Source organism: Leucopleurus acutus (assembly GCF_964270905.1).
Source record: "Leucopleurus acutus genome assembly, chromosome: 1".
NCBI lineage: Eukaryota > Metazoa > Chordata > Mammalia > Artiodactyla > Delphinidae > Leucopleurus > Leucopleurus acutus.
In genome coordinates, this window is record NC_139142.1 from 119,737,747 (window position 1) to 119,750,597 (window position 12,851).

Consider the following 12,851-nt stretch of genomic DNA (forward strand, 5'->3'; position numbering starts at 1 on the left):
TTCCTCATTCTTGGAGTGCTGAGGGTGCAGACCCTTCTTCTGTAACTGCTGAGTGCTGAGTTGGGAGCCCTCATACCAGGGGACGAGGGTCAGAACTTCTCCCCAGCAGCCTCCAGGTGACGTTGATTGGCCCCAGGACCCCTGCCTCCCTGCTCGTCCGCCTGAGCACCAGCATTGGAAGTGTTATAGATTCTAATGACCTTTAAGGGTCCAGGAAAGAGATGTGCAGAGACGCTGTGGGGGCCGGTTTCACCCCGCCCCACATTTGTTCGGCCACCTTAGGCTGACCGTTTCTGCCAGCCTAGATGCTCTGACCAGTAGTCTGCTCTTTCTTCAATTAGGCCCCTGAATTAACGTAAAAACAGCACCAGGTGTCAGAGCCCTGCCCGCTCAACTCCCAGACAGTCCAGCGTCAGTGGTGATCAAGGACCATGATGGCCACTGAGTCAACAGCCTTTTGAAGTAAACAGGAGTCCAGCCGGTCTTATTGGCCACCATCATCACGGTGTCTGTAGGCTTTTCTATGGTGACGGTGTGATATACGGTTCCCCCGCCAAGATTATTAGCTCCCCTCCGGGTGCAGGAAGTCCTGCAAGCAGTAGTCTACTCCTTCGGGACACACTATTGTTGTTTTATGAGAGAAACTCCAGGTCAAGTGATGTTCACACGAGTCGTCATGGTGCCCTGTTGCCCCCGGTTATCTCTCTGGATGTTGGAGTTGGAGGGCCTCCTCACTCGAGGTCGGTGTGCCCACGGAGCGAACCCTGCAACTTCAGGGCATGGTTGGTGATTAGGATCACCACGTGGGGTCCTTTTCCCTTAGGAGGGAGGTGGCCTTTTGGGCTGCTGATTTCCAGGTTTTTAGATACCGCCAGTATCTTGGCCAGATGTGGCAGTGGGCCAAGCCCCTTGGTGACTGTAGTTTATCCTACCTGGATGGCATTCTTGCGTTGTTCCATTTCAAGTGGTCCCAGTTTTTGCACTAATTCTCCAATGGCGATTCACCTTTCACCGGGAATGGAAAGGTCAAAGGGTTTAGCTCAATTAGGGAGTTCCAGGGCAAGGGTCTGAATTGACTGCTCTTTCCATTCTTGAAAGGCCACTTCTGGATTCTGTTCAAAAGGATCATCATCTTTTCCTTTCAGTGTTTCATATAGAGGCCCAGCTAGTAGACTGTAGTTAGGGATCCAGAAGCAGCAAACCCTGGCCTCCCCAGGAACCCCTAAGCTGTCTTCTAGTTTTAGAAAGGGGTAAGGCTGCAAATGGTTTCTTCCCTTTCCTGGGATGGGCTTCTCTGACCTTGTGTGAGAATGAAGCCCAGGCAGGTCACTGCAGTCTGTGATATTTGAGCTTTTTCTTGGACAACTTCTATCCTTTATTGGCTTGGTAGTTCAGAGGCCTCCTTAGTAGGGCTGGCGATCAGAATGTCGTCTGCATATTGAAGGAGGGTTTCCTTTTCCAGAGGTAGAACTTTTCGGTCGTTAGCTAAGCTTTCCCCAAAGATGGTGTGGGAATTTTTGAACCCTTGGGGCAAGACGGCCCGGAAGTATTGTTTTAGTTGTATGTTGAGTCCTGCCACTCACAAGCCAAAATTTCTTGTGACTCTGGGACTAATGGAATACAAAAGAAGGCATCATTGAAGACTAATACAGAATACCATGTCCTGGTGGTTGGTAGAATGACCAGCAGGGTGTAGGGATCAGGAGCAACTGGAGGTATATCCTCGGTGGCTTCACTGACTGTCCTGACATCCTTTACCAGGTCCCCAGCAGCCCATGGGGCTCTCGTGGTCAGGCCAATCCCAGGATATGGAGCTCTCCTGGGCAGGTACCCCACCCCCAACCCAGCCCACGGGGCTCTCATGGTCAGGCCCCTCCCAGGATACAGAGCTACCCTTGCAGGTACCGTGGCAGGGCTGGGCACACAGGAACCGTGCACATAGCCCTCATTGAAGAGCACCCCCAGCTCACCTGTCACTCAGAGCTGACACAGAGCACCTCAGAGCAGGACTTGAACTAACAAACAGCAGCTCCGACAGGTCTGTGACCCTGGGCATCACTCTGTGTGGCCTCCCTCCACCTGGTCTTCCAGAGACTTCCACTGCACCCAGGGCACCAGGCCTCTGTCTCCAACCACCACCCACCCCTCCTCTCCCTGACTCCTGGGTTCCTCTCATTAGGAGAGGGTTTTCTTGAAGTTGTCTCCCACTCATGGGCCAGATAAAATGATTAGAAAACAAGCCAAAGCTGCAGCCCCTTGTCTATCCTGACTCTCAGGAGCCCACACCTGTTCCTTGGACCTGGCCGGTTCAGCAAGTTCCATTTTCTGCAACTGTGAGCCCCTGAGGGGTGATGATTGGCTGACCTGGGCAGCCTTACCATGCCGGCCAGCCCTCCCCAGGTGTGCCTGGGTTGAGATCAATATAAATACCACTCCAGGCAGCAAAAGCCCCTGCAGCTGTGCCTGACGCCATTTTCTCTGCCCTGTCAGCAGTCTCGGGGCTGGGCTGGTGGGAGGGAGTGAGAGGCCACGGCTTTGTGGGTGGCCCAGTGTGAGTGGGGCTCTGCTGGACTTTCTGCAGCAGTTGCCAGGCTGCCACCTGCTAAAGAAGAGGATGTGTCACCCATACCTGCTGCTGGAATTTCTCCCTGGGCAGAGGTGAGGAAGGAAAAAAGCAGTGGGGGCAGGGACAGGACGGGTATCTCAGGCAGGGAAATGGAAATCTTCCAGAAGAGCACCCAGGGCCAGGACCATCCTGGCTGGCCTGCAGGCACCAAGTCAGCTGGCATGCTGTCACTCGTGTGGCTCCATGGCCCTTCCTCTAGGCTTTCAAGTCCTTGTATATATTCAGGTGTTTTACCTGGGAAGGGCGGGAACAGTTCAGCAGCAACTGGCCTGGGGTTCAGCTCACGTTTACTCACAGATGCCTCGGCACGGTGCCCCAGCTTTGCAATGAGGACGCTTGTTGTGTGGGGGCTGCTGGCTGAATGGGAGACGATTCCCCACCACTGACCAACTTCAGAATTGTTTACAACTGGAGCAAGTGCCCTGATACGGTTTTCCTCTGAGTAACTGGTGGGTTCTGTTTTTTTGTTTCTCTTTTTCGTTTTTGGTTCAAGGTAGATTTTATTCCTCTTTTTTGTATTTACAGATATAAGCATGGAAATAATTTATTCATATAAATACATGTATGTGAAGGGAATAATTGTTTTTTCTGTTTTATTTTTTAAATTTTATTTCTTTTTAATTTTGAATTTTATTTTATATTTTTATACAGCAGGTTCTCACTGGTTATCTATTTTATACATATAAATGTTTACATGCCAATCCCAATCTCTCAACTCCTCCCACCACCACCCCTCCAAGAGCTTTCCCCCCTTGTTGTCCATACGATTGTTGTCTACATCTGTTGCTCTATTTATGCCTTGCAAAACGGTTAATCTGTACAGTTTTTCTAGGTTCCACATATATGCATGAATATACAAGATTTGTTTTTCTCTTTCTGACTTACTTCACTCTGTATGACAGTCTCTAGATCCATCGACGTCTCTACAAATGACCCAATTTCATTCCTTTCATGGCTTAGTAATATTCCATTTTATATATGTACCACATCTTTATGCATTCGTCTGTCTGTGGGCATTTAGGTTGCTTCCATTACCTCGATATTGTAAATAGTGATGCAATGAACATTGCGGTGAATGTCTCTTTTTGATTTATGGTTTTGTCTGGGTATATGTCCAGTCCTGGGATTGCTGTATCATATGGTAATTCTATTATTAGTTTCTTAAGAAACTCCATATTGTTCTCCATAGTGACTGTATCAATTTATATTCCCAGCAATAGTGGAAGAGGCTTCCTTTTCTCCACACCCTTTCCAGCATTTGTTGTTTGTAGATTTTCAGATGATGCCCATTCTAACAGGTGTGAGGTGATACCTCATTGTTGAGTCCATTTCGTTGAGCAAGGGGTAGGTCTTGTCTATTACGTATTTGGCTTATGGAACGGTATCTGTGCTAATTTCAAACTCTGGTTTTATGCAGCACCCCAACTCACCTTTCCCCTTAAGCAAGCATAAGTTGGTTTTCTAAACTTGAGACCCTGTTCTGTTTTGTAATTCAGTTCATGTGTAGCCAAGTTTACATTCCGTGCATTAGTGATACCTTATGATGTTTCTTTTTCTGTGTGACTTATTTCACTTAGAATCATCATGCCTCAATCCACTCATTATGCTGGTACAGGCCTGGTGACACAGATTTCATTGCTGAGTGGTATTCTGTTGTACATAAGTACTGCAACTTCTTTATCAATTATTTGTTCTCTGGGATATTTAACTTGTACTGTAGAAGAGGCTCCTGTAAACAGAGCCGTTGTAAATTTTGGGGTGGCTGTGTCTTTTTGATTTTAATTTCCCTAAGCTATAGGACCATAAGTGGAAATGCCCTAGACTCTGTTGCTTTGTTTTTCAGATGTATCAGGAAACACCATACACTTCTCCAGAGTGGCTGTTGGCAATGTACATCCCGCCCATCAGCATAACAAGGCTCCTTTTTCCCCATGGCCTGTCTTGCCTTTCTGGATTTTACACTTTTCTCAGATGGCCCTTTAGACCGGGGGGAAGTGACACTTCATAGTAGTTCGGATTTCCATTGCAAGCTTGCTTGGTTTGCCAAAAAGGGCGTATGTGTTTGTTCCTGAATATATTCAGGAACAAACTCATACGCCCTTTGTTGCCAAGTGCATCATTGTCGATGTTCTGCCTCTTTTCCTATGCTTTAAATGCAAATCCAGTCTACCTCCTGAAATCGGTTTCCTGCAATTCTGCCCCGCTTTCAAGTCCTCTTCGCAGCCTTACTTCAATATATTTTTGGACGTTATCTGTCATTTATAACTCTGCAGGTTTGTGAATTACAGGGCCCCTGAGCTCCTTTCTTCAACTCGCTTTCTTGTGAGCTGGCCGCAAACCCGCAAGACTGCTTCAGGCCCTAATCTGCTTCTGGCAGGGCACGCTGAGCCTTTGGTTAATTCCTCTTCCTGGTGGGAAATGAGTGTTAAATATGCCCGTCCAGACACCTACCTCACTCTCAACCCCTTGGTGATGTGGGTCCTCTGGTTTGTGGCCACTTTTGCTGGGTTCCTCACCTTTCGATGATGTGGCCCCACTAGTGTGAGGACACTCCTGCTTGGTTCTCATCCACGTGGTTATGTGGACCCCCTGGTGAGAGTCTGTTCCTGGCTTTGTTCCTCACCCACCTGTGAGGGAGACCCTCTGCTGATAGGTCACTCCTGCATGGCTGGCACACATTGCCTTGGTGAAGTCAGCCGTGTGGTGGCAGTTGGAGCGTGCTGGGAATCTCTTCCCCCCGGTGATGAGGGCCCTCTTGCATCAGGCCCTGACTGCTGGGCTCACCAACTTTTCTTAGTGAGCCCAGTGATGCTTTGGCACTCCTCTTAGGATCCCATCTCCATGGGGATGTGGGCCTTCTGCTCTGAGGTCCCAACGGCTGGGTTGTTCACATTTTCATGATGTGGGCTCTCTGGTGTTAGTTCACAGAAGCCTGGATCCCATAGCCTCTGTGCTCTTGGCCGCCTGCTGGGAGGTTCCAACTGCTGGATTCCTCACTTTTTTAAATTTTTGGGCCCTCTGTTGTGAGGATCCTCCTGCCTGCCTCACTCCCAGCCCCTTCGTGATGTGTGTCGTCTGGTTTGAGGCCACATGTGCTGGGTTCCTCACCTTTCGATGATGTGGGACCAATGGTCTTAGGAGACTCCTGCCTGGTTCACATCCCCTTGGTGATGTGGGCCCTCTGTTGAGAGTCTGATCCTGGCTGGGTTCCTCACCCATCTGTGAGGTGGGCCGTCTGATGTGAGGTCACTCTTGCCTGGCTTGCTCACCTCGCCTTGTGGACATGAGCCCTCTGGTGGCACTTGGAGCCTGCTGGGAGCCTCCTCTCCTCGGTGATGAGGGCCCTCTGGCATCAGGCCCTAACTGCTGGGCTCCCCACATTTTGTGATGTGTGCCCAGTGGTGCGAGGACACTCCAGCCAGGTTCACATCCCCATTGGGGTGTGGGCCTTCTGCTCTGAGGTCCCAAAGCCTGGGTTGCTCACAGTTTCATGATGTGGGCTCTCTGCTGTTAGTTCACTCCTGCCTGCATCCCATAGCTTCTGTGCTCTGGACCGCCTGCTGGGAGGTTCCAACTGCTGGATTCCTCACCTTTCTTATTCTTTGGGCCCTCTGTTTTTAGGCTACTCCTGCCTGCCTCACTCCCGTTCCCTTTGTGATATGTGTCCTCTGATTTGAGGCCACATGTGCTGGGTTCCGCACCTTTCGATGATGTGACCCCACTGGAGGGAAGACAGTCCTGACTGGTTCCCATCCCCTTGCTGATGTGGGCCCTCAGGTGAGTGTCTGATCCTGGCTGGGTTCCTCACCCTTCTGTGAGGTGGGCCCTCTGCTGTGAGGTCAATCATGCCTGTCTGGCACACGTCACCTTGGCGACGTGGGCCCTCTGGTGGCAGTTGGAGTGTGCTGGGATCCTCCTTCCCTCAGTGATGAGGGCCCTCTTGCCTTAGGCCATAACTGCAGGGCTCCCCACATTTTCTGATGTGCGCCAAGTGAGTGAGGAGACTCTTGCCAGGTTCCCATCCCCATGGCGATATGGGCCTTCTGCTCTGAGGTCAAAACGGCTGGCTTGCTCACAGTACCATGATGTGGGCCCTCTGCTGTGAGTTCACTCCGGCAAGGATCCCTTATTATCGGTGCTCTGAGCCGCCTGCTGGGAGGTTCCAACTGCTGGATTCCTCAACTTTTTTATTCTATGTGCCCTCTGTTGTGAGGCTCCTCCTGCCTGCCTCACTGCCAGCCCCTTGGTGATGACTGTCCTATGGCTTGAGGCCACATGTGCTGCGTTCCTCACCTTTTGATGATGTGACCCCACTCGTGTGAGGACACTCCTGCCTGGTTCCCATCCCCTTGGTGAGGTGGGCCCTCTGGCGAGAGTCTAATCCTGGCTGGGTTCCTCAACGTTCTGTGAGGTAGGCCCTCTGCTGTGAGGTCACTCCTGCCTGGCTGGCACACGTCACCTTGGAGACGTGAGCCCTCTGGTGGCAGTTGGAGCGTGCAGGGCACCTCCTCCTCTCGGTGATGACGGCCCTCTGGCGTCAGGCCCTAAATGGTGGGCTCCCCACATTTTCTGATGTGCGCCCAGTGGTGCGAGGACACTCCAGCCAGGTTCCCATTCCCATGGGGATGTGGGCCTTCTGCGCTGAGGTCTCAACTCCTGGGTTGCTCACAGTTTTGTGATGTGGGCCCTCTGCTGTGAGTTCACTGTGGCCTGGATCCCATAGCCTCGGTGTTCTGGGCCGCCTGCTGGAAGGTCTAAATGCTGGAATCCTCACGTTTTTTATATTATGTGCCCTGTGTTGTGAGGCTACTCCTGCCTGCCTCACTCCAAGGCCCTTGGTGATGTGGGTCCTCTGGTTTGAGGACACATGTGCTGGGTTCCTCACCTTAAGATGATGAGGCCCCACTGGTGTGAGGATAATCCTGACTGGGTCCCATCCCCTTTGTGATGTGGGCCCTCTGGTGAGAGTCTGATCCTGGCTGGGTTCCTCACCCATCTGTGAGGTGGGCCCTCTACTATCAGGTAACTCTTGCCTGGGTTGCTCACCTCGCCTTGTTGACATGAGCCCTCTGGTGGCAATTGGACCCTGCTGGGAGCCTCCTCAGCTCTGTGATGAGGGCCCTCTGACGTCAGGCCCTAACTGCTGGGCTCCCCAACTTTTCTTAGTGAGCCCAGTGTTGCTCAAGCACTCCTCTTAGGTTCCCATCCCCATGGGGATGTGGGCCTTCTGCTCTGAGGTTCCAACGGCTGGGTTGATCACAATTTCATGATGTGGGCTCTCTGGTGTTAGTTCACTGTGGCCTGGATCCCATAGCCTCTGTGGTCTTGGCTGCCTGCTGGGAGCTTCCCACTGCTCGATTCCTCAACTTTTGTATTCTATGGGTCCTGTGTTGTGATGCTCCTCCTGCCTGCCTCACTCGCAACCCCTTCGTGATGTGGGTCTTCTGGTTTGAGGCCACATGTGCTGGGTTAGGCAACTTTCAATGATGTGGCCCCACTGGTGTGAGGACACTCCTGCCTGGTTCCCATCCCCTTGGTGATGTGGGCCTTCTGGTGACAGTCTTATCCTGGCTGGGTTCCTCACTCTTCTGTGAGGTAGGCCCTCTGCTGTGAGGTCAATCCTGCCTGACTTGCACACATCACCTTGGCGATGTGGGCCCTCTGTTGGCACATGGAACCTGCTGGGAGCCTCCTGCCCTCGGTGATGACGGCCCTCTAGCATCAGGCTCTAACTGCTGGGCTCCCCACGTTTTCTGATGTGAGCCCAGTGATGCCAGGACACTCCTGTCAGGTTCCCATCCCCATGGGGATGTGGGCTTTCTGCTCTGAGGTCCCAATGCCTGGGTTGCTCACAGTTTCATGATGTGGGCTCTCTGCTCTTAGTTCACTCCTGCCTGCATCCCATAGCTTCTGTGCTCTCGGCCGCCTGCTGGGAGGTTCCAAATGCTGGATTCCTCACTTTTTTTATTCTTTGGGCCCTCTGTTTTTAGGCTACTCCTACCTGCCTCACTCCCATCCCCTTTGTGATGTATGTCCTCTGATATGAGGCCACATGTGCTGGGTTCCTCACCTTCGATGATGTGGCCCCACTGGTGGGAGGACAGTCCTGACTGGTTCCCATCCCCTTGGTGTTGTGGGCCCTCTGGTGAGAGTCTCATCCTGCCTCGGTTCCTCACCCTTCTGTGAGGTGGGCCCTCTGCTGTGAGGTCACTCCTGCCAGGCTGGCACACATCACCTTGGCGACGTTGGCCCTCTGGTGGCAGCTGGAGCCTGCTGGGAGCCTCCTCCTCTCGGTGATGAGTGCCCTCTAGCGTCAGGCCCTAACTTCTGAGCACCCCACGTTTTCTGATGTGAGCCCAGTGATGCCAGGACACTCCTGTCATGTTCCCATCACCATGGGGATGTGGGCCTTCTGCTCTGAGGTCCCAATGTCTGGGTTGCTCACAGTTTCATGATGTGGGCTGTCTGGTGTTAGTTCACTCTGGCCTGGATCCTCTAGCCTCTGTGCTCTGGGCCGCCTGCTGGGAGGTTCCAACTGCTGGATTCCTCACCTTTCTTATTTTTGGGCCCTCTGTTATGAGGCTCCTCCTGCCTGCCTCACTCCCAGCCCCTTGGTGATGGGTGTCCTATGGTTTGAAGCCACATGTTCTGGGTTCCTCACCTTTAGATGATGTGGCCCTACTCATGTGAGGACACTCCTGCCTGGTTCCAATCCATTTGGTGATGTGGGCCCTCTGGTGCGAGTCTGATCCTGACTGGGTTCGTCACACTTCTCTGAGGTGGGCCCTCTGCTGTGAGGTCATTCGTGCCTGGTTGGCACACATCGCCTTGGCGACGTCAGCCCTCTGGTGGCAGTTGGAGCCTGCTGGGAGCCTCCTTCCCTTGGTGATGAGGGTCCTCTGGCGTCAGGCCCTAACTGCTGGTCGCCCAAAATTTTCTGATACGTTCTCAGTGGTGCGAGGACACTCCTACCAGAATTCCATCCCCATGGGGATGTGGGCCTCCTGCTCTGAGGTCCCAATGGCTGGGTTGCTCAGTTTCATGACATGGGCCCTCTTCTGTGAGTTCACTGTGGCCTGGATCCCATGGCCTCGGTGCTCTGGGCCGCCTGCTGGGAGGTTCCAACTGCTGGATTCCTCACTTTTTTATTCTATGGGCCCAGTGTTGTGAGACTACTCCTGCCTGCCTCACTCCGAGGTCCTTGGTGATGTGGGTCCTCTGGTTTGAGGACACATGTGCTGAGTACCTCAGCTTTTGATGATGTGGCCCCACTGATGTGAAGACACTCCTGCCTGGTTCCCATCCCCTTGGTGATGTGGGCCCTCTGGTGAGAGTCTGATGTTGGCTGGGTTTCTCACCCTTCTGTGAGGTGGGACCTCTGCTGTGAGGTAACTCCTGCCTGGCATGCTCACGTTGCCTTGGCAATGTGAGCCCTCAGGTGGCAGTTGGAGCCTGCTGGGAATCTCCTCCCCTCAGGTATGAGAGCTCTGGATAAAACACATATGCCCTTTTTTGCCAAGTGCATTATTTTCCAAGTTCTGTCTCTTTTCCTATGCTTTAAGAGCTACTCCCGTGTACGTTCTGAAATCAGTTTCCAGCAATTCTGCCCCGCATTCAAGTCCTCTTCGCAGCCTTACTTCAGTATAATTTTGGATGATAGCTGTCATTTATAACTCTGCAGGTTTCTGAATTACAGTGCCCCTGAGCTCCTTTCTTCAACTCGCTTTCTTGTGAGCTGGCCGCAACACCGCAGGATCTCCTCAGGCCCTAATCTAGTTCCAGCATGGCACGCGGAGCCTTTGGTTCATTTATCTTCCTGGTGGGAAATGAGAGTTAAATTTGCCCGTCCAGACACCTACAGATAGTCTCCCATTGCTTCTCCTTATTCCTGTTCATCTTCCGAAGAAATTGCAAACTGGGCCAAACAGGAGGTTAAAGGCACTGACTCTCCAAGTGGGGAGAGTGTTAGTAAAGCGTCTGGAATGTTGCACCCGAGTACCAGGGGACGAAAACTGAGACACATTTGAACACGTTTCCCGATCACACGGTGGATCATACACTCCGTTCCACATGCATGTTTTAGCTGAAGGAAGAATCCCTTAAACCTGGAGAGTTGAGACCCATGGAATGGGTACCATGCAATATGACTTCAAAGGGTCTGCATTTGCTCACCGAACCTCACCAATCCTATCACTGCTGCGTTTATGCTGCTGTACAGACGCTTGATTCTCTTTCGGAGACATATAAATCCTAAGGTTTTAAGATTCTTACTAGTCAGGTATATTCTTAGGCGTTTAATATGGGGTGTTGAGTCCACTTCGTTGAGCAAGGAGTAGCTCTTGTCTATTACATATTTGGCTTATGGAACGGTATCTGTGCTAATTTCAATCTCTGGTTTCATGCAGCACCCCAACTCACCTTTCCCCTTAAGCAAGCATAAGTTGGTTTTCTACATTTGAAACCTTGTTCTGTTTTGTAACTCAGTTCCTGTGTAGCCAAGTTTACATTCCGTGTATTAGGGATATCTTATGATGTTTCTTTTTCTGTGTGACTTATTTCACTTAGAATACTCGTACCTGAATCCACTCATTATGCTGCTACGGGCCTGATGACATAGATTTCATTGCTGAGTGATATTGCATTGTACGTAAGTACCACAACTTCTTTATCCATTTTTCGCTTTCTGTGATATTGAACTTGTACCGTAAACGAGGTTCTTGTAAACAGAGCTGTCCGAAACTTTGGGGTGGCTGTGTCTTTTGATTTTAATTTCCCTAAGCTATAGGACCATAAGTGGAAGTGCCCTAGGCTCTGTTGCTTTGCTTTTTGGATGTTTCAGGAAACACCATACACATCTCCACAGTGGCTGCTGGCAATTCACATCCCGATCATCAGCATAACAAGGCTCCCAGTTCTCCATGGCCTGTCCTGCCTTTCTGGATTTTACACTTTTTTCAGATGGCCCTTTTGACCGGGGGGCAGTGAGACTTCATTGTAGTGCAGATTTCCTTTGCAAGCTTGCTTGGTTGGCCAAAAAGGGCGTATGCGTTTTTTCCTGAATATATTCAGGAAAAAACGCATACGCCCTTTTTGGCCAAGTGCATCATTGTGGACGTTCTGCCTCTTTTCCTATGCTTTACATGCAATTCCAGTCTACCTCCTGAAATCGGTTTTCTGCAATTCTGCCCCGCTTTCAAGTCCTCTTGGCAGCCTTACTTCAATATATTTTTGGACGATAGCTGTCATTTATAACTCTGCAGGTTTGTGAATTACAGTGCCCCTGAGCTCCTTTCTTCAACTCGCTTTCTTGTGAGCTGGCCGCAACACCGCAGGATTGCTTCAGGCCCTAGTTTGTTTCCCGGCACGGCATGCTGAGCCTTTGGTTAATTCCTCTTCCTGGTGGGAAATGAGAGTTAAATTTGCCCGTCCAGACAGCTCCAGCTAGTCTCTCATTGGTTCTCCCTATTCCTGTTCATTTTCCACAGAAATTACAAACTGGGCCAAACAGGAGGTTAAAGGCACTGACTCTCCAAGTGGGGAGAGTGTTAGTAAAGCGTCTGGAATGTTGCACCCGAGTACCAGGGGACGTAAACTGAGACACATTTGAACACGTTTTCCGATCACACGGTGGATCATACTCTGGGTTCCACATGCATGTTTTAGCTGAAGGAAGAATCCCTTAAACCTGGAGAGTTGAGACCCATGGAATGGGTACCATGCAATATGACTTCAAAGGGTCTGCATTTGCTCACCGAACCTCACCAATCCTATCACTGCTGCGTTTATGCCGCTGTACACACGCTTGATTCTCTTTCGGAGACATATAAATCCATAGTTTTTAAGATTCTTACTAGTCAGGTATATTGTTAGGCGTTTAATATGGGGTGTTGAGTCCACTTCGTTGAGCAAGGAGTAGCACTTGTCTATTATATATTTGGCTTATGGAACGGTATCTGTGCTAATTTCAATCTCTTGTTGTATGCAGCACCCCAACTCACCTTTCCCCTTAAGCAAGCATAAATTGGTTTTCTACATTTCACACTCTGTTCTGTTTAGTAATTTAGTTCCTGTGTAACCAAGTTTACATCCGTGTAGTAGTGATATCTTATGATGTTTCTTTTTCTGTGTGACTTATTTTTTATTTTTTTATTTTTTTATTTTTTTATTTTTTTTTTTTTTGCGGTACGTGGGCCTCTCACTGTTGTGGTCTTTCCCATTTCAGAGC